Here is a 24,080-nt window from a genome sequence, read left to right as displayed (position 1 = left end):
ACACAGAGAGACAGCACACACCGAGAGACAGCACACACAGAGAGACAGCACACACAGAGAGACAGCACACAGAGAGAGACAGCACACACAGAGAGACAGCACACAGAGAGAGACAGCACACAGAGAGAGACAGCACACACAGAGAGACAGCACACACACAGAGACAGCACACACAGAGAGACAGCACACACAGAGAGACAGCACACACAGAGAGACAGCACACACAGAGAGACAGCACACACACACACACAGCACAACACTATATAAAGAGAGACCTACGACAACCACATAGCATGGCAGCAACACATGACAACACAGCATGGTAGCAACACCACATGACAACAACATGGTAGCAACACAACATGACAACAACATGGTAGCAACACATCATAACAACAACATGGTAGCAACACATCATAACAACAACATGGTAGCAACACCACATGACAACACAGCATGGTAGCAACACCACATGACAACAACATGGTAGCAACACAACATAACAACACGGTAGCAACACAACATAACAACAACATGGTAGCAACACAACATGACAACAACATGGTAGCAACACAACATAACAACAACATGGTAGCAACACAACATGACAACAACATGGTAGCAACACAACATGACAACAACATGGTAGCAACACATCAAAACAACAACATGGTAGCAACACAACATGGCAGCAGGAGAAAACATGGTACAAACATTATTGGGCACAGACAATAGCACAAAGGGCAAGAAGGTACATCACGCGAATCAGCCACAACTGTCAGTAAAAGTGTCCATGATTGAATCTTTAAATGGAGAGATTTGTTAAATAGACAGAAAATAAGTATTTAAATAATGTATACTCAAATAACATGTATTTGAACCCAGGTCTGGTTGAATGTACTCATAGGTGGTTGAATCTAACTAAGAATAGGTCTAGTAACCTGGTAAAGATGGAGATGCCAAAGTTATTATAGGCCTGCAGCCCAATGTTAGTTTTTGTGGGCCTAAGATCCTGAAACGACATTCTTCCTAATTTTTTCCCGAACATTGTCAATATGATTTAGAAGCTAGAACGATATCCATTCTGAAAACGAGCTGCAATTCCCAGTAAATGTTCCTTTTGAATGATTCGTGGTCTCCATATTATGTGGGAGGAAGAAATGCCATTCTGCTCTGCATTTCCTCGCTGGGGATTAATCCTATTTCTTATGATGTTCATTTTTTTTCCAGTCTGATATTAAACTTGGTCTGAAAGGAGAACTGAAGAAAATGCTGCTCCTTCAGTTCGCCTTTGTGATTGGCTAAAGATGGTTCGAATCGCTTTCGTAAATGAGGTGTTTGATTAAAATACTATTTCTATCACTGGCGTTAGTGACTAGTGTTTCCATACAGTATTCAGTATTCCTCTTGACGAGTGCTATGACTCCCCGGAGAGGGTTGATTATTTCTGACACCTTCCGGAGAGAAAAGGTTTAACTTCCCATTGGAAAAAAGTCCAAATCGGGTTCGAATGGCTGCCGACACACACACACACACACACACACACACACACACACACACACACACACACACACACACACACACACACACCGTGGCATGACATTCCTTTTGACACAAGCCTCCCACTTCTGAATATGGGGGGGAAAAAAGGACTATAAAAAGTGTTTATTTTATGGCTAACCTGAAACCGGGTTCTGAAACATCCATAACTGGATCAACTTTTTGATTCATAGGAAGGAGAGTGCAATTTGAGCCTTCTGGGAAAAATAAAAACAACCATTCTGTATTTACATTCCATTTATTTTGAGGGGAAGCCAGGCTATTGTTTGTAACTCAAAAGCCAGGGAGTCCATGACAAACATGGGTGAATGTGAAATCCAGTCATCCAGGATCCTGAGTGCCGCAGTGCTCTAAGGCACTGCATCTCAGTGCTACAGACATCACTACAGACCCTGGTTCGATTCCAGGCTGTATCACAACTGGCTGTGATTGGGGGTCCCATAGGGCGGTGCACAATTGGCCCAACTTGGTCCGGTTAGATTTGGCTGGGGTAGGCTGTCTTTGTAAATAAGAATTTGTTCTTAATTTAAAAACTTAAAGATCGGTGTCCCAAGCAGGACAACTTCCGGTGAAACTGGAGGGCGCGCAATTCAAATAAATAATTATAAATATTATACATTTTAAACATTTAGGTACATTTAAGTCTCTTATATCGTCTGAAAGCTTAAATTCTTGTTAATCTAATTGCACTGTCCGATTTACAGTAGCAATTACAGTGAAAACATGCCATGTGATTGTTTGAGGACGGCGCCGCACATCAAAATATTTTTTCACTCGTAGAGGTTTCATACATTCACATATAACGATTAAATATTCACTTACTTTTTGAAATTCTTCCTCTGATTTGTCATCCAAAGGGTCCCAGCTATAACATGTAGTGTCGTTTTAGATAAAATCCTTCTTTATATCCCAAAAAGACATGAGTCATGATATGAGTAATCCACCCGTCACCCGTTCAACTTGCAGAGAAAGGAATCCGAAAATCTACCACTAAACTTTGTTTCAACAAGTCAAAAGACGTTTCTCTTTTCTCCTACCATATCTATTATTTTAACATTTCTACAAACTACAAAGTGTCTTCTTTCCAATGGTACCAATTATTTGCATATCCTGGCTTCAGGGCCTGAGCTACAGGCAGTTTACTTTGGGCACGTCATTCAGGCAGGAAATGGAGAAAAATGGGGCCTATCCCTTAACTGACTTGCCTAGTTAAATAAAGATTAAAGAACATTGGGTGTCATTACTGCACTACTTGACTATATAGAACATTGGGTGTCTTTACTGCACTACTTGACTATATAGAACATTGGGTGTCTTTACTGCACTACTTGACTATATAGAACATTGGGTGTCTTTACTGCACTACTTGACTATATAGAACATTGGGTGTCTTTACTGCACTACTTGACTATATAGAACATTGGGTGTCTTTACTGCACTACTTGACTATATAGAACATTGGGTGTCTTTACTGCACTACTTGACTATATAGAACATTGGGTGTCTTTACTGCACTACTTGACTATATAGAACATTGGGTGTCTTTACTGCACTACTTTACTATATATATAGAACATCGGGTGTCATTACTGCACTACTTTACTATATAGAACATCGGGTGTCATTACCGCACTACTTGACTATATAGAACATTGGGTGTCTTTACTGCACTACTTGACTATATAGAACATTGGGTGTCTTTACTGCACTACTTGACTATATAGAACATTGGGTGTCTTTACTGCACTACTTGACTATATAGAACATTGGGTGTCTTTACTGCACTACTTGACTATATAGAACATTGGGTGTCTTTACTGCACTACTTGACTATATAGAACATTGGGTGTCTTTACTGCACTACTTTACTATATATATAGAACATCGGGTGTCATTACTGCACTACTTTACTATATAGAACATCGGGTGTCATTACTGCACTACTTTACTATATAGAACATTGGGTGTCATTTGGGACGCATCAAAGGTGTGGTCTATGAGTGGTGTGAGCTAGGCAAGCGCAACTTGTTATTTACAAAATGGAGGAATGAGAATAGCTTTGTCTGCTTTAGAGTTCCAATACTTTATATGGATGCAGTTTTCTTCCCTTACCCTGTATTTTTCGCGGCCTATCTCTCTCTCTCTCTCTCTCTCTCTCTCTTCATTTTCTCTGTCTCGCTCTATTTCTCCTTTCTCCCTTTCGATCGTTCTAGTATTACCTACAGCATGTTTCTGGTCCACACACCCTGTTTCAGCTGAGGATTGTTATGCTATGCAGTCATCTGCCACCCAGATTGAAAACTGTTTTTTTTTCTTCCAAGAGCAGTCGAATCAACGGAGCTCAGCAGGAGATTTCCTCTTTCCTCTCAGCCATTCAATGTTAGGGGTTGGGCTGTGAACATGCATGCATGCAAGCGCGCACACACACACACGCACACGCACACACACACGCACGCACCCACGCACACGCACACGCACACACACACAAACATTCTCTTTCTCTGTTTCTCTCGTTCTCGCTCTCATTCTTGGCAGAAATGGGAAAAGACAAATGGACACAGAAGCCCATGTTCTGTCACTTCTACCTCTCCTTGAGTCTGATAAAACTGCCTTGAGTCTGATAAAACTGCCTTGAGTCTGAGAAAACTGCCTTGAGTCTGATAAAACTGCCTTGAGTCTGAGAAAACTGCCTTGAGTCTGGTAAAACTGCCTTGAGTCTGATAAAACTGCCTTGAGTCTGAGAAAACTGCCTTGAGTCTGATAAAACTGCCTTGAGTCTGAATAAACTGCCTTGAGTCTGAGAAAACTGCCTTGAGTCTGAGAAAATTGCCTTAAGTCTGAGAAAATTGCCTTGAGTCTGATAAAACTGCCTTGAGTCTGATAAAACTGCCTTGAGTCTGAGAAAATTGCCTTGAGTCTGAATAAACTGCTTTGAGTCTGATTAAACTGCTATGGCAGAGTGGGGGAGGAGCTCAACATTCAACGTGTACAACTTCCTAACATGGGCTTGTGTGGTCACACCATTTTCTCAAGGAGTTTTGATTACTCGCACATTTTCAATTATTCATTATTCTCACATTCCTGGCTATCTAGTCGAAAATAGGACAACCCAACTACATTCACCCATTTAAAGATAAAACTACATTCACCCATTTAAAGATAAAACTACATCCAGCCAAATGCCCCATATCTCAGTACCTTGGCCTTGCTTTCCGCAAATAAGTCCTGTAACAGCAAGTAAAGGAGATATGTATTCGATAGTGTCGTTCTAAATCAATACAGATTTAAAACACTGAAAGAGAAAGAGAGGGGATGCAGGTAAGGAAACATAATCTCTGTCAGAGGGATGCATAGTGTGGAAGAGGGATGAGTAGTGGGGGAAGAGGGACGAGTAGTGGGGGAAGAGGGGTGAGTAGTTGGGAAGAGGGATGAGTAGTGGTGGAAGAGGGATGAGTAGTGGGGGAAACAGGATGTGTAGTGGGTGAAGAGGGATGTGTAGTGGGTGAAGAGGGATGAAAAGTGGGGGAAACAGGATGTGTAGTGGGTGAAGAGAGATGAGTAGTGGGGGAAGAGGGATGAGTAGTGGGGAAACAGGATGTGTAGTGGGTGAAGAGGGATGAATAGTGGGGAAACAGGATGTGTAGTGGGGGAAGAGGGATGAGTAGTGGAGGAAGAGGGATGAGTAGTGGAGGAAGAGGGATGAGTAGTGGGGAAGAGGGATGAATAGTGGGGAAACAGGATGAGTAGTGGGGGAAGAGGGATGAGTAGTTGGGGAAGAGGGATGAGTTGTGGGGAAGAGGGATGAGTAGTGGGGAAGAGGGGTGAGTAGTTGGGAAGTGGGATGAGTAGTGGTGGAAAAGGGATGAGTAGTGGGGAAACAGGAGGTGTAGTGGGTGAAGAGGGATGTGTAGTGGGTGAAGAGGGATGAAAAGTGGGGGAAACAGGATGTGTAGTGGGTGAAGAGGGATGAGTAGTGGGGGAAGAGGGATGTGTAGTGGGTGAAGAGGGATGAATAGTGGTGGAAGAGGGGTGAGTAGTTGGGAAGAGGGATGAGTAGTGGTGGAAGAGGGACGAGTAGTGGGGGAAACAGGATGTGTAGTGGGTGAAGAGGGATGTGTAGTGGGTGAAGAGGGATGAAAAGTGGGGAAACAGGATGTGTAGTGGGTGAAGAGGGATGAGTAGTGGGGAAGAGGGATGAGTAGTGGGGAAACAGGATGTGTAGTGGGTGAAGAGGGATGAATAGTGGGGAAACAGGATGTGTAGTGGGGGAAGAGGGATGAGTAGTGGGGGAAAGAGGGATGAATAGTGGGGAAACAGGATGTGTAGTGGGGGAAGAGGGATGAGTAGTGGGGGAAGAGGGATGAGTTGTGGGGAAGAGGGATGAGTAGTGGGGGAAGAGGGGTGAGTAGTTGGGAAGAGGGATGAGTAGTGGTGGAAAAGGGATGAGTAGTGGGGAAACAGGATGTGTAGTGGGTGAAGAGGGATGTGTAGTGGGTGAAGAGGGATGAAAAGTGGGGAAACAGGATGTGTAGTGGGTGAAGAGGGATGAGTAGTGGGGGAAGAGGGATGAGTAGTGGGGAAACAGGATGTGTAGTGGGGGAAGAGGGATGAGTAGTGGGGAAGGGGATGAGTTGTGGGGGAAGAGGGATGAGTAGTGGGGAAAGAGGGGTGAGTAGTTGGGAAGAGGGATGAGTAGTGGTGGAAGAGGGATGAGTAGTGGTGGAAACGGGATGTGTAGTGGGTGAAGAGGGATGTGTAGTGGGTGAAGAGGGATGAATAGTGGGGAAACAGGATGTGTAGTGGGTGAAGAGGGATGAATAGTGGGGAAAACAGGATGTGTAGTGGGGAAGAGGGATGAGTAGTGGGGAAGAGGGATGAGTTGTGGGGGAAGAGGGATGAGTAGTGGGGGAAGAGGGGTGAGTAGTTGGGAAGAGGGATGAGTAGTGGTGGAAGAGGGATGAGTAGTGGGGAAACGGGATGTGTAGTGGGTGAAGAGGGATGTGTAGTGGGTGAAGAGGGATGAATAGTGGGGAAACAGGATGTGTAGTGGGGAAGAGGGATGAGTAGTGGAGGAAGAGGGATGAGTAGTGGAGGAAGAGGGATGAGTAGTGGAGGAAGAGGGATGAGTAGTGGAGGAAGAGGGATGTGTAGTGGGTGAAGAGGGATGAATAGTGGGGGAAACAGGATGTGTAGTGGGGAAGAGGGATGAGTTGTGGGGAAGAGGGATGAGTAGTGGGGGAAGAGGGATGAGTTGTGGGGGAAGAGGGATGAGTTGTGGGGAAGAGGGATGAGTTGTGGGGAAGAGGGATGAGTAGTGGGGGAAGAGGGATGAGTTGTGGGAGAAGAGGGATGAGTTGTGGGGAAGAGGGATGAGTAGTGGGGAAGAGGGATGAGTTGTGGGGGAAGAGGGATGAGTAGTGGGGGAAGAGGGATGAGTTGTGGGGGAAGAGGGATGAGTAGTGGGGTAAGAAGCAGTGGGGTGTAGTGAATGGTGTGACTACAGCACAGTCACGCATCCATCTTGTTCCCCTCCATGTTTTTGTTGTTGTCTCTCCCGCCCCCTGCCGTCTTGCTATCTTCTCATTAACAAGGCATCATACTTAGGCTGTACATCGTTTTCTCCTACTGCAATCCAACAGATCAATATGATGGGAGCTGAAAGGAAGTGCAGAGGTATACATTTTTATAATATTTCATGAAATATGACGTGTATGATCGAACAAAGATACTAATCTATAGGATGTCATGGGGCAGGACTATTAAACTGTACTCTGACGGGGGCCTGATGTAAAAAAGGTTCATTGTAGGGGGGCCAGACATTACTCTTTGGAATAACTTTTTAATAAAGCTATGCACAACCACCAATTGAGCACTTTTTCTTAAAAATGAAATATTGCTAAAAGTAATTAGGGAAGAAGTGTTGGGAGCTCAATCAACATGATTGGAGATGCAAACCAAAAAATTGGATCATCATTGAAAAGGAAATGCGCAACACTCGCCGACCATTATTTAGTTTTATTTAAACAACTATTAAAAACTTCTTAAGGTACTAGGTCATTTTGAAATCATCTGAAAACTAAGCATCTCAATAAATAACAAAGCTACAAGTGGCTTGTGAAAATATTCACCCCCTTTGGCATTTTTCACATTTTGTTGCCTTACAACCTGGAATTAAAATAGATTTTTGGAGGGGGTTTTATCATTTGATTTACACAACACACCTACCACTTTGAAGATGCAGAATGTTTTTTTTATTGTGAAACAAGACATAAGACAACAACAAAAAACAGAAAACGTGAGCGTGCATAACTTTTCACCCCCCCAAAGTCAATACTTTGTAGAGACACCTTTTGCAGCAATTACAGCTGCAAGTCTCTTCAAAGCCACCTTAGTGTATGTAAACTTCTTACTCACTGGACTTGTGATACAGTGAAATAATCTGTCTGTTAAACAATTGTTGGAAAAATTACTTGTGTCATGCAGAAAGTAGATGTCCTAACTGACTTGCCAAAACTATAGTTTGTTAACAAGACATTTGTGGAGTGTTTGAAAAACTAGTTTTAATGACTAATTCATCTAATTAATCTAATTGTATGTAAACTTCCGACTTCAATTGTATTTAGTGAGATCATGTGACAGATCACGTGACACTTAGATCTGCACACAGGTGGACTTTGTTTCATCAATTATGTGACTTCTGAAGGGAATTGGTTGCACCAGATATTATTTAGGGGCTTCATAGCAAAGGGGGTGAATACATACAGTATGCACACACCACTTTTCCTTTTATTATTTTTAATACATTTCTTTGAAACAAGTTATTTTTTTCATTTCACTTCACCAATTTGGACTATTATGTGTCCATTACATGAAACCCAAATAAAAATCAATTTAAATGACAGGTTGTAACATAACAAAATAGGAAAAATGCCAAGGGGGGTGAATACTTTTTCAAGGCACTGTATGTCAAATCAGGTATTGCCAAGTTCCAGTCTGAAGGAAGAAAGCTTTCAATTCATATCCCAAAGTCATTGGGTGTTTTTGTGTGTCAGATTCCCTTTTAATGAGCCCTTCTGAGTATCCTTAGTCGTAGCTTTCAGGAATGGGGTCATAATACTTTGTAGCTTAAACCGTTCAAACGCTAGAGACAAATTCGTACGAAGAAAACGTAGTCAACATGCCACATAGGCGCTGGAACTGCTGAACCCCACTAGAAACCACACTGTAGACAACTACCGTCGTGCTAGAAACCACTCTGTAGACAACCACCGTAGTGCTAGAAACCACTCTGTAGACAACCACCGTAGTGCTAGAAACCACACTGTAGACAACCACCGTAGTGCTAGAAACCACTCTGTAGACAACCACCGTAGTGCTAGAAACCACTCTGTAGACAACCACCGTACTGCTAGAAACCACTCTGTAGACAACCACCGTAGTGCTAGAAACCACTCTGTAGACAACCACCGTAGTGCTAGAAACCACTCTGTTGACAACCACCGTAGTGATAGAAACCACTCTGTAGACAACCACCATAGTGCTAGAAACCACTCTGTAGACAACCACCGTACTGCTAGAAACCACTCTGTAGACAACCACCGTAGTGATAGAAACCACACTGTAGACAACCACCGTATTGCTAGAAACCACTCTGTAGACAACCACCGTAGTGCTAGAAACCACTCTGTAGACAACCACCGTAGTGCTAGAAACCACTCTGTAGACAACCACCGTAGTGCTAGAAACCACTCTGTAGACAACCACCGTAGTGATAGAAACCACTCTGTTGACAACCACCGTAGTGATAGAAACCACACTGTAGACAACCACCGTAGTCATAGAAACCACTCTGTAGACAACCACCGTAGTCATAGAAACCACTCTGTAGACAACCACCGTAGTGCTAGAAACCACTCTGTAGACAACCACCGTAGTGCTAGAAACCACTCTGTAGACAACCACCGTAGTGCTAGAAACCACTCTGTAGACAACCACCGTAGTGCTAGAAACCACTCTGTAGACAACCACCGTAGTGCTAGAAACCACTCTGTAGACAACCACCGTACTGCTAGAAACCACTCTGTAGACAACCACCGTAGTGCTAGAAACCACTCTGTAGACAACCACCGTAGTGCTAGAAACCACTCTGTAGACAACCACCGTAGTGATAGAAACCACTCTGTAGACAACCACCATAGTGCTAGAAACCACTCTGTAGACAACCACCGTACTGCTAGAAACCACTCTGTAGACAACCACCGTAGTGATAGAAACCACACTGTAGACAACCACCGTAGTGCTAGAAACCACTCTGTAGACAACCACCGTAGTGCTAGAAACCACTCTGTAGACAACCACCGTAGTGCTAGAAACCACTCTGTAGACAACCACCGTAGTGCTAGAAAACCACTCTGTAGACAACCACCGTAGTGATAGAAACCACTCTGTTGACAACCACCGTAGTGATAGAAACCACACTGTAGACAACCACCGTAGTCATAGAAACCACTCTGTAGACAACCACCGTAGTCATAGAAACCACTCTGTAGACAACCACCGTAGTGCTAGAAACCACTCTGTAGACAACCACCGTAGTGCTAGAAACCACTCTGTAGACAACCACCGTAGTGCTAGAAACCACTCTGTAGACAACCACCGTAGTGCTAGAAACCACTCTGTAGACAACCACCGTAGTGATAGAAACCACTCTGTAGACAACCACCGTAGTGCTAGAAACCACACTGTAGACAACCACCGTAGTGCTAGAAACCACTCTGTAGACAACCACCGTAGTGATAGAAACCACACTGTAGACAACCACCGTAGTGATAGAAACCACACTGTAGACAACCACCGTAGTGCTAGAAACCACTCTGTAGACAACCACCGTAGTGCTAGAAACCACTCTGTAGACAACCACCGTAGTGCTAGAAACCACTCTGTAGACAACCACCGTAGTGATAGAAACCACACTGTAGACAACCACCGTAGTGCTAGAAACCACTCTGTAGACAACCACCGTAGTGATAGAAACCACTCTGTAGACAACCACCGTAGTGCTAGAAACCACTCTGTAGACAACCACTGTAGTGATAGAAACCACTCTGTTGACAACCACCGTAGTGATAGAAACCACACTGTAGACAACCACCGTAGTCATAGAAACCACTCTGTAGACAACCACCGTAGTCATAGAAACCACTCTGTAGACAACCACCGTAGTGCTAGAAACCACTCTGTAGACAACCACCGTAGTGATAGAAACCACTCTGTAGACAACCACCGTAGTGCTAGAAACCACTCTGTAGACAACCACCGTAGTGCTAGAAACCACACTGTAGACAACCACCGTAGTGCTAGAAACCACTCTGTAGACAACCACCGTAGTGCTAGAAACCACTCTGTAGACAACCACCGTAGTGATAGAAACCACTCTGTAGACAACCACCGTAGTGCTAGAAACCACACTGTAGACAACCACCGTAGTGCTAGAAACCACTCTGTAGACAACCACCGTAGTGATAGAAACCACTCTGTAGACAACCACCGTAGTGATAGAAACCACCGTAGTGCTAGAAACCACTCTGTAGACATCCACCGTAGTGCTAGAAACCACACTGTAGACAACCACCGTAGTGCTAGAAACCACTCTGTAGACAACCACCGTAGTGCTAGAAACCACCGTAGTCATAGAAACCACACTGTAGACAACCACCGTAGTCATAGAAACCACACTGTAGACAACCCCCCTAGTGCTAGAAACCACACTGTGGACAACCACCGTAGTCATAGAAACCACTCTGTAGACAACCACCGTAGTCATAGAAACCACACTGTAGACAACCACCGTAGTCATAGAAACCACACTGTAGACAACCACCGTAGTCATAGAAACCACTCTGTAGACAACCACCGTAGTCATAGAAACCACTCTGTAGACAACCACCGTAGTCATAGAAACCACTCTGTAGACAACCACCGTAGTGATAGTCATTTTGTCACTGAACGTTGGACTTTGTCATTTTTTGGCTGATATTTTATTACTGTTCAGAATTGATCAAAGGGCCAGTATACGTGAATAAATGGGTCGGATCTGACCCGCGTGCCGCCAGTTAAATAGCTCTGTCATAGGCTTCTTCTGAGAGGAAAAAGAGACAGCATCCACAGTAATTACTGCAGGGGAGAGTGGGGTATGTTGAGACATTACTGTAGGGGAGAGTGGGGTATGTTGAGACATTACTGTAGGGGAGAGTGGGGTATGTTGAGACATTACTGTAGGGGAGATTGGGGTATGTTGAGACATTACTGTAGGGGAGAGTGGGGTATGTTGAGACATTACTGTAGGGGAGAGTGGGGTATGTTGAGACATTACTGTAGGGGAGAGTGGGGTATGTTGAGACATTACTGTAGGGGAGAGTGGGGTATGTTGAGACATTACTGTAGGGGAGAGTGGGGTATGTTGAGACATTACTGTAGGGGAGAGTGGGGTATGTTGAGACATTACTGTAGGGGAGAGTGGGGTATGTTGAGACATTACTGTAGGGGAGAGTGGGGTATGTTGCACCTTTTTTACATTCAGCATCAAGGGAAATATTGCCCTCTAAATAATCTAATAGTTCCTGTTAACGTAACAGTTTTTAAAACATAGCCTGTCCCTCCCCAAAAAACTTACCCCGTGTAAGGATAGGGACATGGTAAGTTGAGACACCTTGGGGTAAGTAGGTGTGTGTGACCTATGACAGTGTGTGATGGTGCTGGTAGGTCAACGTTTAATTCATGGAGTGGTATATTGTGTATCTCCTTTTAGATATACAGTGCTTTCGGGAAAGTAACATTTTGTTATGTTACAAAAAAAAAATGGAAACGTATGAAATGAATTTACACAGAATACCCATAATGACAAAGTAAAAACAGGTTTTAGATTTTTTTTGTGTGCCAATGTATTAAAAATAAAAAACTGATATCACATTTACATAACTATTCAGACCCTTTAATCAGTACTTTGTTGAAGCACCTTTGGCAGTGATTACAGCCTTGAGTCTTCTTGGGTATGACACTACAAGCTTGGCACACCTGTATTTGGGGAGTTTCTCCCATTCTTCTCTGCAGATCCTCTCAAGCTCTGTCAGGTTGGATGGGAAGCGTCGAAGTACAGCTATTTTCAGGTCTCTTTCAGGGCTCTGGCTGGGCCACTCAAGGACATTCAGAGACGTGTCCCGAAGCCACTCCTGCTTTGTCTTGGATGTGTGCTTAAGGTCATTGTCCTGTTGGAAGGTGAACCTTCGCCCCCAGTCTGAGGTCCTGAGTGCTCTGGAGCAGGTTTTCATCAAGGATCGCTCTGTACTTTGCTCCTTTCATCTTTCCCTTGATCCTGACTAGTCTCCCAGTCCCTGCTGCTGAAAAACATCCCCACAGCATGATACTGCCATCACCATGCTTCACTGTAGGGATGGTGCCAGGTTTCCTCTTAACGTGAGGCTTGGCATTCAGGTCAAAGAGTTCAATCTTGGTTTCATCAGACCAGAGAATCTTGTTTCTCATGGTCAGAGAATTGTATAGGTGCCTTTTGGCAAACTCCAAGTGGGCTGTTATGTGCATTTTACTGAGGAGTGGCTTCCGTCTGTCTACTCTACCATAAAGGCCTGATTGGTGGAGTGGTGCAGAGATGGTTGTCCTTCTGGAAGGTTCTCCCATCTCCACAGAGGAACTCTGGAGCTCTGTCAGAGTGACCATCAGGTTCTTGGTCACCTCCCTGATCAAGGCCCTTCTCCCCCGATTGCTCAGTTTGGCCTGGCGGCCAGCTCTAGGAAGAGTCTTGGTGGTTCCAAACTTCTTCCATTTAAGAATGATGGATACCACTGTGTTCTTGGGGACCTTCAATGCTGCGGAAATTGTTTGGTACCCTTCCCCAGATCTGTGCCTCGACACAATCCTGTCTGAGCACTACGGACAATTCCTTCGACCTAATAGATTGGTTTTTGCTCTGAAATGCACTGTCAATTGTGGGACCTTATATAGACAGGTGTGTGCCTTTCCAAATCATGTCCAGTCACTTGAATTGACCACAGGTGGACACCAATCAAGTTGTACAGACATGTCAACGTTGATCAATGGGAACTGGATGTACCTGAGCTCAATTTCAAGTATCATAGCAAAGGGTCTGAATACTTCTGTAAATAAGGTATTTCTGTTGTTAATATTTAGTACATATGCTAAAATTTCTAAAAAACTTTTTTTGTTTTGTCATTATGGGGTAATGTGTGTAGATTGAGGAGGAAAAAAATGTATGTAATCCATTTTAGAATAAGGCTGTAACATAAAATCTGTCAAAAAGGAAGGGGTCTGAATTCTTTCCAAAATGCAATGTAGATCTCCCTGTTCAATATCATGCACACATCTGTTTCCTGATTAGTTGTCTGGGAAGGGGATGTTGTTTCAATGTGCTTATTTGTAGGGAAGTTCTCTGCATTTGATTATTGATATGTGTATCAAGCTCAGACGCCGTGTCATCAGAACGAGACCTTGTGTTCCTCTGCCACATGTAATACATGTATCACTAGCCAAGCTCAGACGCCGTGTCATCAGAACGAGACCTTGTGTTCCTCTGCCACATGTAATACATGTATCACTGTCAGCCTTGTGTTCCTCTGCCACATGTAATACTCAGACTCAGACCGTGTCACTCAGCTCAGACGCGAGAATGAGACTTGTGTTCCTCTGCCACATGTAATACATGTATCACTAGCCAAGCTCAGACGCCGTGTCATCAGAATGAGACCTTGTGTTCCTCTGCCACATGTAATACATGTATCACTAGCCAAGCTCAGACGCCGTGTCATCAGAATGAGACCTTGTGTTCCTCTGCCACATGTAATACATGTATCACTAGGCAAGCTCAGACGCCGTGTCATCAGAACGAGACCTTGTGTTCCTCTGCCACATGTAATACATGTATCACTAGCCACTTTAAACTATGCCACTTTGTTTACATACCCTACATTACTCATCTCATATGTATATACTGTACTCGATACCATCTATTGCATCTTGCCTATGCCGTTCTGTACCATCACTCATTCATATATCTTTATGTACATATTCTTTATCCCTTTACACGTGTGTGTATAAGGTAGTTGTTGTGGAATTGTTAGGTTAGATTACTCGTTGGTTATTACTGTATTGTCGGAACTAGAAGCACAAGCATTTCACTACACTCGCATTAACATCTGCTAACCATGTGTATGTGACAAATAAAATTTGATTTGATTTTGATTTACTCTGTCATAGCATCTCATCCACACAGGCACACGTTTGTTTTCTTGTTTGTCCTTGTACCTCTTTAGTTTCATTCAGTCAATTGGTTTCATCCTTTCAGCTTCTACTTGAATGGACTTCTTCCCTTCTCTCACTTCCTTGGCTGTTTTCTCTAGAACCTCAAGGGAGGCTAGACCCCTCCTGTTTTACGTTTGTATACACAGGGCATGATGTCTGCTCTGTAACAATACAAATGAGTGACACATATACATGACACATTGCAAAAATACTATGCATATTATGCATAAAACTGTACAAGTTTGTTTTAATCATCATTTGTATGGGGTATGGAAACCATTTGTAATTGTATTTGTATGTATTACTCTTCCTGGAGTCCAGCAAATCTAAGGCAGTTTATACAGTTTCAAAAACATTACAATACATTCACAGGTTTCACAACACACTGTGTGCCCTTTACTCCACTACTACCAAATACAACACAAAATCCATGTGTACGTGTGTGTGTATAGTGTGTGTATTCACGTGTGTGTATTCATGTGTCTGTGCCTATGTTTGTGTTGCTTCACAGTCCCCGCTGTTCCATAAGGGGTATTTTTACCTGCTTTTTGAATCTTATTCTACTTTTTGCCTCAGTTACTTGATGTGGAATAGAGTTCCATGTAGTCATGGATCTATGTAGTACTGTGTGCCTCCCATAGTCTGTTCTGGACTTGGGGACTGTGAAGAGACCTCTTGTGGCATGTCTTATGGGGTACGCATGGATGTCTGAGCTTTGTGCCAGTAGTTTAGACAGACAGCACGGTGCATTCAACATGTCAATACCTCTCATAATTACAAGTAGTAATGAAGTCAGTCTCTCCTCCACTTTGAGCCAGGAGAGATTGACATGCATATGATTAATATTAGCTCTCTGTGTACATCCAAAGGCCAGCCGTGCTGCCCTGTTCTGAGCCATTTGCAATTTTCCTAAGTCCCTCTTTGTGGCACCTGACCACACGACTGAACAGTAGTCCAGGTGTGACAAAACTAGAGCCTGTAGGACCTGCCTTGATGATAGTGTTGTTAAGAAGGTAGAGCAGCGCTTTATTATAGACAGACTTCTCCCCATCTTAGCTAATGTTGTATCAATATGTTTTGACCATGACAGTTTACAATCCAGGCTTAATCCAAACACACACACACACACACACACACACACACACACACACACACACACACACACACACACACACACACACACACACACACACACACACACACACACACACACACACACACACACACACACACACACACACACACACACACACACACACACACACACACACACACACACACACACACACACACACACACATTTGAGACCCCTCTTGTAGAGTCACTGGGATCTCTTCTTCTAGCCATGGTAGCCAAAATAATGGGCAACTGGGTATTTTCCATGTGGTTTCATGAATTGACATCGCCCTAAATATTTGGTCATATGATTAATGTTGTGTATGGTTTCCTAGAAATAAGAGGTGGCTCAACTAAGCATTTTGCTCAACTTACCCCACTCTCTCCTCCAGTTATGCACCAGGGTGTCATTCTCATGGGTTCTGTGTGTACTTACCACATGTCATTTGAAAAGTACGAGTAGTGCCAGTCTGAAGTTATACATTTCCTTGTATTGTACAGTTCAATGTGTTATTTTGTGTTACATTTGAGTAGTCTTGCACTTATGCACCTTTCCAGAGTAACATTACATATAACTTCCGACTTTTTTCCCCTCATTTACACTCTGGAACTACCAACTGGGCACAGATGTCAGTTCAACGTTTAGAGTTGATTTACATTTGGTTGCGTTGTCAACAAACAAGAATTCAATGTGATATCACCCAAAAAATTCACAAACAAATACATTTAGGTGAAAAACTTGGATAAAAAAATAAAAAATGAAATTCCCTTACCTTGATAACTTCTTTCAAAATCCAATCAGTTTTTCACATTGAATTATTTGGGTAAAATGATGTGGAAACAACATTGATCCAACCAGTTTTGGCCCAGTGGATAGTAAAATGGATTGCTCATATTGATCTGATTCAAACAACTAGGTCAACATCTGCACCAGACCTGGATTCAAATACTATTCAGGGTATTTCAATTACTTTCAAAGACATTTGGAAGTAAGTATTTAGATATTATTTTATTTCAAAAGACAAATAGCTGAATATTGTAATGTTTGGGAATTACACTTGGAAAGTATAAAAAAAAATACTCAAATACACTGACTAAAATGCACACATGCATTTAACCCAGGTATTTGAAAATAGTATTGGAAATAAGTATTTGAAAATACTTTCAACAAAAATTCTTTAAAACGATTTTTTAAATATTTTAAAACACTTCCAATAGAAGTAGTTGATTCGGGACCAAAAATATTAAAATACACAGAAAATAAGTATTGAAATAACAAATACTCAAATACACATTTAAACCCAGGTCCCTCTGGCCAAACACGAAGGAGACTATAGACCAAACACGAAGGAGACTATAGACCAACCATGAAGGAGACTATAGACCAAACACGAAGGAGACTATAGACCAAACACGAAGGAGACTATAGACCAACCATGAAGGAGACTATAGACCAACCATGAAGGAGACTATAGACCAACCATGAAGGAGACTATAGACCAAACACGAAGGAGACTATAGACCAACCATGAAGGAGACTATAGACCAACCATGAAGGAGACTATAGACCAACCATGAAGGAGACTATAGACCAACCATGAAGGAGACTATAGACCAAACACGAAGGAGACTATAGACCAACCATGAAGGAGACTATAGACCAACCATGAAGGAGACTATAGACCAACCATGAAGGAGACTATAGACCAACCATGAAGGAGACTATAGACCAACCATGAATGAGACTATAGACCAACCATGAAGGAGACTATAGACCAAACATGAAGGAGACTATAGACCAAATATGAATGAGACTATAGACCAAACACGAAGGAGACTATAGACCAACCATGAAGGAGACTATAGACCAACCATGAAGGAGACTATAGACCAACCATGAAGGAGACTATAGACCAACCATGAAGGAGACTATAGGCCAAACACGAAGGAGACTATAGACCAAACACGAAGGAGACTATAGACCAACCATGAAGGAGACTATAGACCAACCATGAAGGAGACTATAGACCAACCATGAAGGAGACTATAGACCAACCATGAATGAGACTATAGACCAACCATGAAGGAGACTATAGACCAAACATGAAGGAGACTATAGACCAAATATGAATGAGACTATAGACCAAACACGAAGGAGACTATAGACCAACCATGAAGGAGACTATAGACCAACCATGAAGGAGACTATAGACCAACCATGAAGGAGACTATAGACCAACCATGAAGGAGACTATAGGCCAAACACGAAGGAGACTATAGACCAAACACGAAGGAGACTATAGACCAACCATGAAGGAGACTATAGACCAACCATGAAGGAGACTATAGACCAACCATGAAGGAGACTATAGACCAACCATGAAGGAGACTATAGACCAACCATGAAGGAGACTATAGACCAACCATGAAGGAGACTATAGACCAAACACGAAGGAGACTATAGACCAACCATGAAGGAGACTATAGACCAACCATGAAGGAGACTATAGACCAACCATGAAGGAGACTATAGACCAACCATGAAGGAGACTATAGACCAAACACGAAGGAGACTATAGACCAACCATGAAGGAGACTATAGACCAACCATGAAGGAGACTATAGACCAACCATGAAGGAGACTATAGACCAACCATGAAGGAGACTATAGACCAACCATGAATGAGACTATAGACCAACCATGAAGGAGACTATAGACCAAACATGAAGGAGACTATAGACCAAATATGAATGAGACTATAGACCAAACACGAAGGAGACTATAGACCAACCATGAAGGAGACTATAGACCAACCATGAAGGAGACTATAGACCAACCATGAAGGAGACTATAGGCCAAACACGAAGGAGACTATAGACCAAACACGAAGGAGACTATAGACCAACCATGAAGGAGACTATAGACCAACCATGAAGGAGACTATAGACCAACCATGAATGAGACTATAGACCAAACATGAAGGAGACTATAGACCAAACATGAAGGAGACTATAGACCAACCATAAATGAGACTATAGACCAAACATGAAGGAGACTATAGACCAACCATGAATGAGACTATAGACCAAACATGAAGGAGACTATAGACCAACCATGAAGGAGACTATAGACCAACCATGAATGAGACTATAGACCAACCATGAATGAGACTATAGACCAAATATGAATGAGACTATAGACCAAATATGAAGGAGACTATAGACCAACCATGAATGAGACTATAGACCAAATATGAATGAGACTATAGACCAAATATGAAGGAGACTATAGACCAAATATGAAGGAGACTATAGACCAACCATGAATGAGACTATAGACCAACCATGAATGAGACTATAAACCAACCATGAATGAGACTATAGACCAAATATGAAGGAGACTATAGACCAACCATGAATGAGACAATAGACCAAACATGAATGAGACTATAGACCAACCATGAATGAGACTATAAACCAACCATGAATGAGACTATAGACCAAATATGAAGGAGACTATAGACCAACCATGAATGAGACTATAGACCAACCATGAATGAGACTATAGACCAACCATGAATGAGACTATAGACCAACCATGAATGAGACTATAGACCAAATATGAATGAGACTATAGACCAAATATGAAGGAGACTATAGACCAACCATGAATGAGACTATAGACCAACCATGAATGAGACTATAGACCAACCATGAATGAGACTATAGACCAAATATGAATGAGACTATAGACCACACACGAAGGAGACTATAGACCAAACACGAAGGAGACTAGGCGCCGAGTAGGAGTTTGAGTTATTTCTAATCAATTTCAAACAACAAATGAATGATGGCATTTAGCTGCGTCCTGTCATTAATTACACATCATCTCCCCAATCTGTTCAGCTAATCAGACTTCTCCTCCATCCCTGTGTTCCTCACTTCCTCACTGTCGCTGGTACAATCACACTAAATAGGCTGCTATCTGAGACTGCTAATGGGATGGCATTATAGACTAAGTCTGCGTCCTAAATTGCCCCCTATCCCCTATTTAGTGCACTACTTTCCACCAGGGTTTATAGGGCTCTGGTCAAAAGTAATGCCCTATATAGGGAATAGGGTGCCATTAACGACAAGCAGGTTGATGTGAGGAACACGTAACAGATTTACCACAGGGTCGGATTTGCAAAGGATCAGTTTTGTCTTATTGCTCATGTGATATATTGTAGTTGTCCTACCTTACATGTTGTACAGTATGTAACAGTATGTATGAATTATGAATGATCACATTCTGAATGTTAGTGCTCTGTAGTGGTTTTTCTGCAGATGCTACCTAGCCTATGTATGTAGACTCTAAGCGACAAATGGCTTTCAGTTTGACAGATTGTCAAGACACAAACGATCACTTATTTTGCTCATGAGTCAATTCAGAATCTTGGATCCATTTTTCACAAAAGCAAAGCAGCGCTCCCTAGACTCTTGTTTTCCTATACATCTAGTTCCTTGCTGTCCTTGTTGGTATGGATCTAAGACACCGGAGGGGCCAGAGACAAGCACTTTGTGGACTGACTCCAGAAACAGATTGGCAATAAGGCAGTTCAGGCAAATGCCAGATGGGTCAGTCCATCTTTAGCCCAGTGTGCCTGTCTAAAGTGTGGGCCTTGCACAGAATTATCATTATTTAGCTGATAAAAGGGGCCTGGAAGGATAACACAGGCTGGTGTAGGGGCCTGGAAGGATAACACAGGCTGGTGTAGGGGCCTGGAAGGATAACACAGGCTGGTGTAGGTGCCTGGAAGGATAACACAGGCTGATGTAGGGGCCTGGAAGGATAACACAGGCTGGTGTAGGGGCCTGGAAGGATAACACAGGCTGGTGTAGGTGCCTGGAAGGATAACACAGGCTGGTGTAGCGGCCTGGAAGGATAACACAGGCTGGTGTAGGGGCCTGGAAGGATAACACAGGCTGGTGTAGGGGCCTGGAAGGATAACACAGGCTGGTGTAGGGGCCTGGAAGGATAACACAGGCTGGTGTAGGGGCATGGAAGGATAACAAAGGCTGGTGTAGGGGCCTGGAAGGATAACACAGGCTGGTGTAGGTGCCTGGAAGGATAACACAGGCTGATGTAGGGGCCTGGAAGGATAACACAGGCTGGTATAGGGGCCTGGAAGGATAACACAGGCTGGTGTAGGGGCCTGGAAGGATAACACAGGCTGGTGTAGGTGCCTGGAAGGATAACACAGGCTGGTGTAGGGGCATGGAAGGATAACAAAGGCTGGTGTAGGGGCCTGGAAGGATAACACAGGCTGGTGTAGGTGCCTGGAAGGATAACACAGGCTGATGTAGGGGCCTGGAGAAAAACAATGGACCAGTGTGGTTGAATCCCCGGGTGGACATTTCTGATCCGAGTCCATCCCTGCCTCAGTATAATGAGACCAGCAAGATGGAGGGAGGTGCAGTAGGGAGGCACAGTGGAGTTTCTTATACTATCTCCTCCTTCACACACATCCCTGTTTTCCTTTTGGTAGTGGCTCTAAGAGCATTTGCATGTTTTGTTTTGGTTGTGGTCGGGAGGGTGGCTATGTGTGGCACTCCCAATCGGGCTGCCAAGTTGAAATAACGTCTTCTCCTGGGAATTCTCAATGATTTACCATTAGTGTTCACTGTGTGGGTTACTGTAACCTACATATTCAACCTCACCCTTATTTACTGTAGAAACAGGAAGAGAGGGAGGGAGAGAGAGAGAGAGAGAGAGAGAGAGAGAGAGAGAGAGAGAGGAGAGAGAGGGAGAGAGAGGGAGAGAGAGAGAGAGGGGGAGAGAGAGAGAGAGACAGAGAGAGAGAGAGAGAGGGAGAGAGAGAGACAGAGAGAGAGAGAGAGAGACAGAGAGAGAGGGAGAGAGAGAGGGAGAGAGAGAGAGGGAGAGAGAGAGAGAGAGAGAGAGAGAGAGAGAGAGAGAGAGAGAGCCTGTCATCAAATTGTCAATGTCAGCATCAGATCCGACCCTCAGCCTAAAACACCACCTATCCACTGTTTGGAGTTCATCCACCCGATAATTTGGGGCAATTTCCAATGCTCCCTGACAGTCTAGTTTTCATTTCAGTGATTGTTGGCAGGTTAGTTGTGTTACTATTGTCATTTCTGCATAGTTTCTATCTGGTTATAGTCATTCAAGTAGTCTTCTTTCAAGAACAAAAGCATTTTCATGACAACAGGTGGGTCCAGTTATGTAGGAGCCATCTCAGGGTCTCGTTTTGCATCACTTTCTTCACCATACACATCTTTGTTACCATGTCATACAACAAGAGGACAAAGTGAGCTGAGAAGTTGCATTACGATCAATGTAGTGTGTAGTCAGCTGTCTGTTTGTTGTGTTAGAGGTCAGGGCCTGTATCCACAAATCATCTCAGAGTAGGAATGCTGATCTAGGATCAGTTCCCAACCTGTCCATATAATCATAATTCATTATGATCTCAAAGGCGAAACAAACTGATCCCAGATCAGCACTCCTACTCTAAGAGGCTTTTTGGATATGGGCCCAGATGGCCTGTGTTTTTGTGGTTCGCTATGTGACGTAGTTACTTGTCTGTGTTCATCATGCTTACAAGGCCCTGAAGATTGAGGGAGGGGAAGGAACACCACAGGGCACTCACTGGCCATCAGATCCCCTCACGGGCCATCAGATCTCTTCACTGGCCATCAGATCTCTTCACTGGCCATCAGATCTCTTCACTGGCCATCAGATCTCTTCACTGGCCATTAGATCTCTTCACTGGATATCAGATCTCCTCACTGGCCATCAGATCTCTTCACTGGCCATTAGATCTCTTCACTGGCCATCAGATCTCTTCACTGGCCATCAGATCTCTTCACTGGCCATTAGATCTCTTCACTGGCCATCAGATCTCTTCACTGGCCATTAGATCTCTTCACTGGCCATTAGATCTCTTCACTGGCCATTAGATCTCCTCACTGGCCATTAGATCTCCTCACTGGCCATTAGATCTCCTCACTGGCCATTAGATCTCCTCACTGGCCATTAGATCTCCTCACTGGCCATTAGATCTCCTCACTGGCCATTAGATCTCTTCACTGGCCATCAGATCTCTTCACTGGCCATTAGATCTCCTCACTGGCCATTAGATCTCCTCACTGGCCATTAGATCTCCTCACTGGCCATTAGATCTCCTCACTGGCCATTAGATCTCCTCACTGGCCATTAGATCTCCTCACTGGCCATTAGATCTCTTCACTGGCCATCAGATCTCTTCACTGGCCATCAGATCTCTTCACTGGCCATTAGATCTCTTCACTGGCCATCATATCTCTTCACTGGCCATTATATCTCCTCACTGGCCATCAGATCTCTTCACTGGCCATCAGATCTCTTCACTGGCCATCAGATCTCCCCACTGGCCATTAGATCTCTTCACTGGCCACTAGATCTCTTACATCATGAAAGTCAAGCCACTTTTCCATCAGGTCCTCATTTCACTGTTTGGCTGCACGTGGCATATTTTGAATGTTAGTGGTGACTCCTGCCAATTTGGCCTCTGTGTTTCTCTGTCATCATGGTCCCTGGCTTGTTAACACCATTCATGGCAGAGAGGCTCTAAATCTCTGGGGTGGCGGATGTAGGTTTTCCCTCTTCTTGTTTTGTTTGTCTGGTCTGTTTGTTTGTTTGGGCAATAGAGAGGGCATCAAAGAGCTGACGGCCTGGGTTGGCGTTTGTTTTGCGTGTTCGATAGGGGTTGGATGAGGGGGAATGGGTGTCTCATTGGAAAACAGGAAATGCGTTTGCCCGGGACACAAAGGTCAGCAGCCAATGAAGTATGCAGGTGAAGAGCGGCGAGGACATAAGTGCTACGGTATCGCTCTGTCTGCAAGGGACGCTGGGGGACTGGGTTTGTTGCTGCGGGTCAATGCCAATACAATGGAAGAAGAAGAGGAGTAGGATGAAGAGGACAACTCCACCCCTCTGGAACCGAACGGATCACAACCAGACCCTACACAGAACTAGAATATCAACCCCATGGGGGGGAGTGGGCGGGGGGGTCTCAAAATGATTTTCA

The 24,080-nt window shown here is 43.7% G+C and overlaps 1 protein-coding gene across 1 annotated transcript in view; it reads left to right on the top strand.

Annotated features, from left to right (window-relative positions):
- Positions 1-24,080, top strand: part of si:dkey-215k6.1 (transmembrane protein 132C) — a 465,782-nt gene that overhangs the window by 307,620 nt on the left and 134,082 nt on the right. The gene's annotated exons all lie outside the window — the stretch shown is intronic.

Source organism: Oncorhynchus tshawytscha, linkage group LG04 (assembly GCF_018296145.1).
Source record: "Oncorhynchus tshawytscha isolate Ot180627B linkage group LG04, Otsh_v2.0, whole genome shotgun sequence".
Classification (NCBI taxonomy): domain Eukaryota; kingdom Metazoa; phylum Chordata; class Actinopteri; order Salmoniformes; family Salmonidae; genus Oncorhynchus; species Oncorhynchus tshawytscha.
This window is presented reverse-complemented; position numbering and strand designations above follow the sequence as displayed.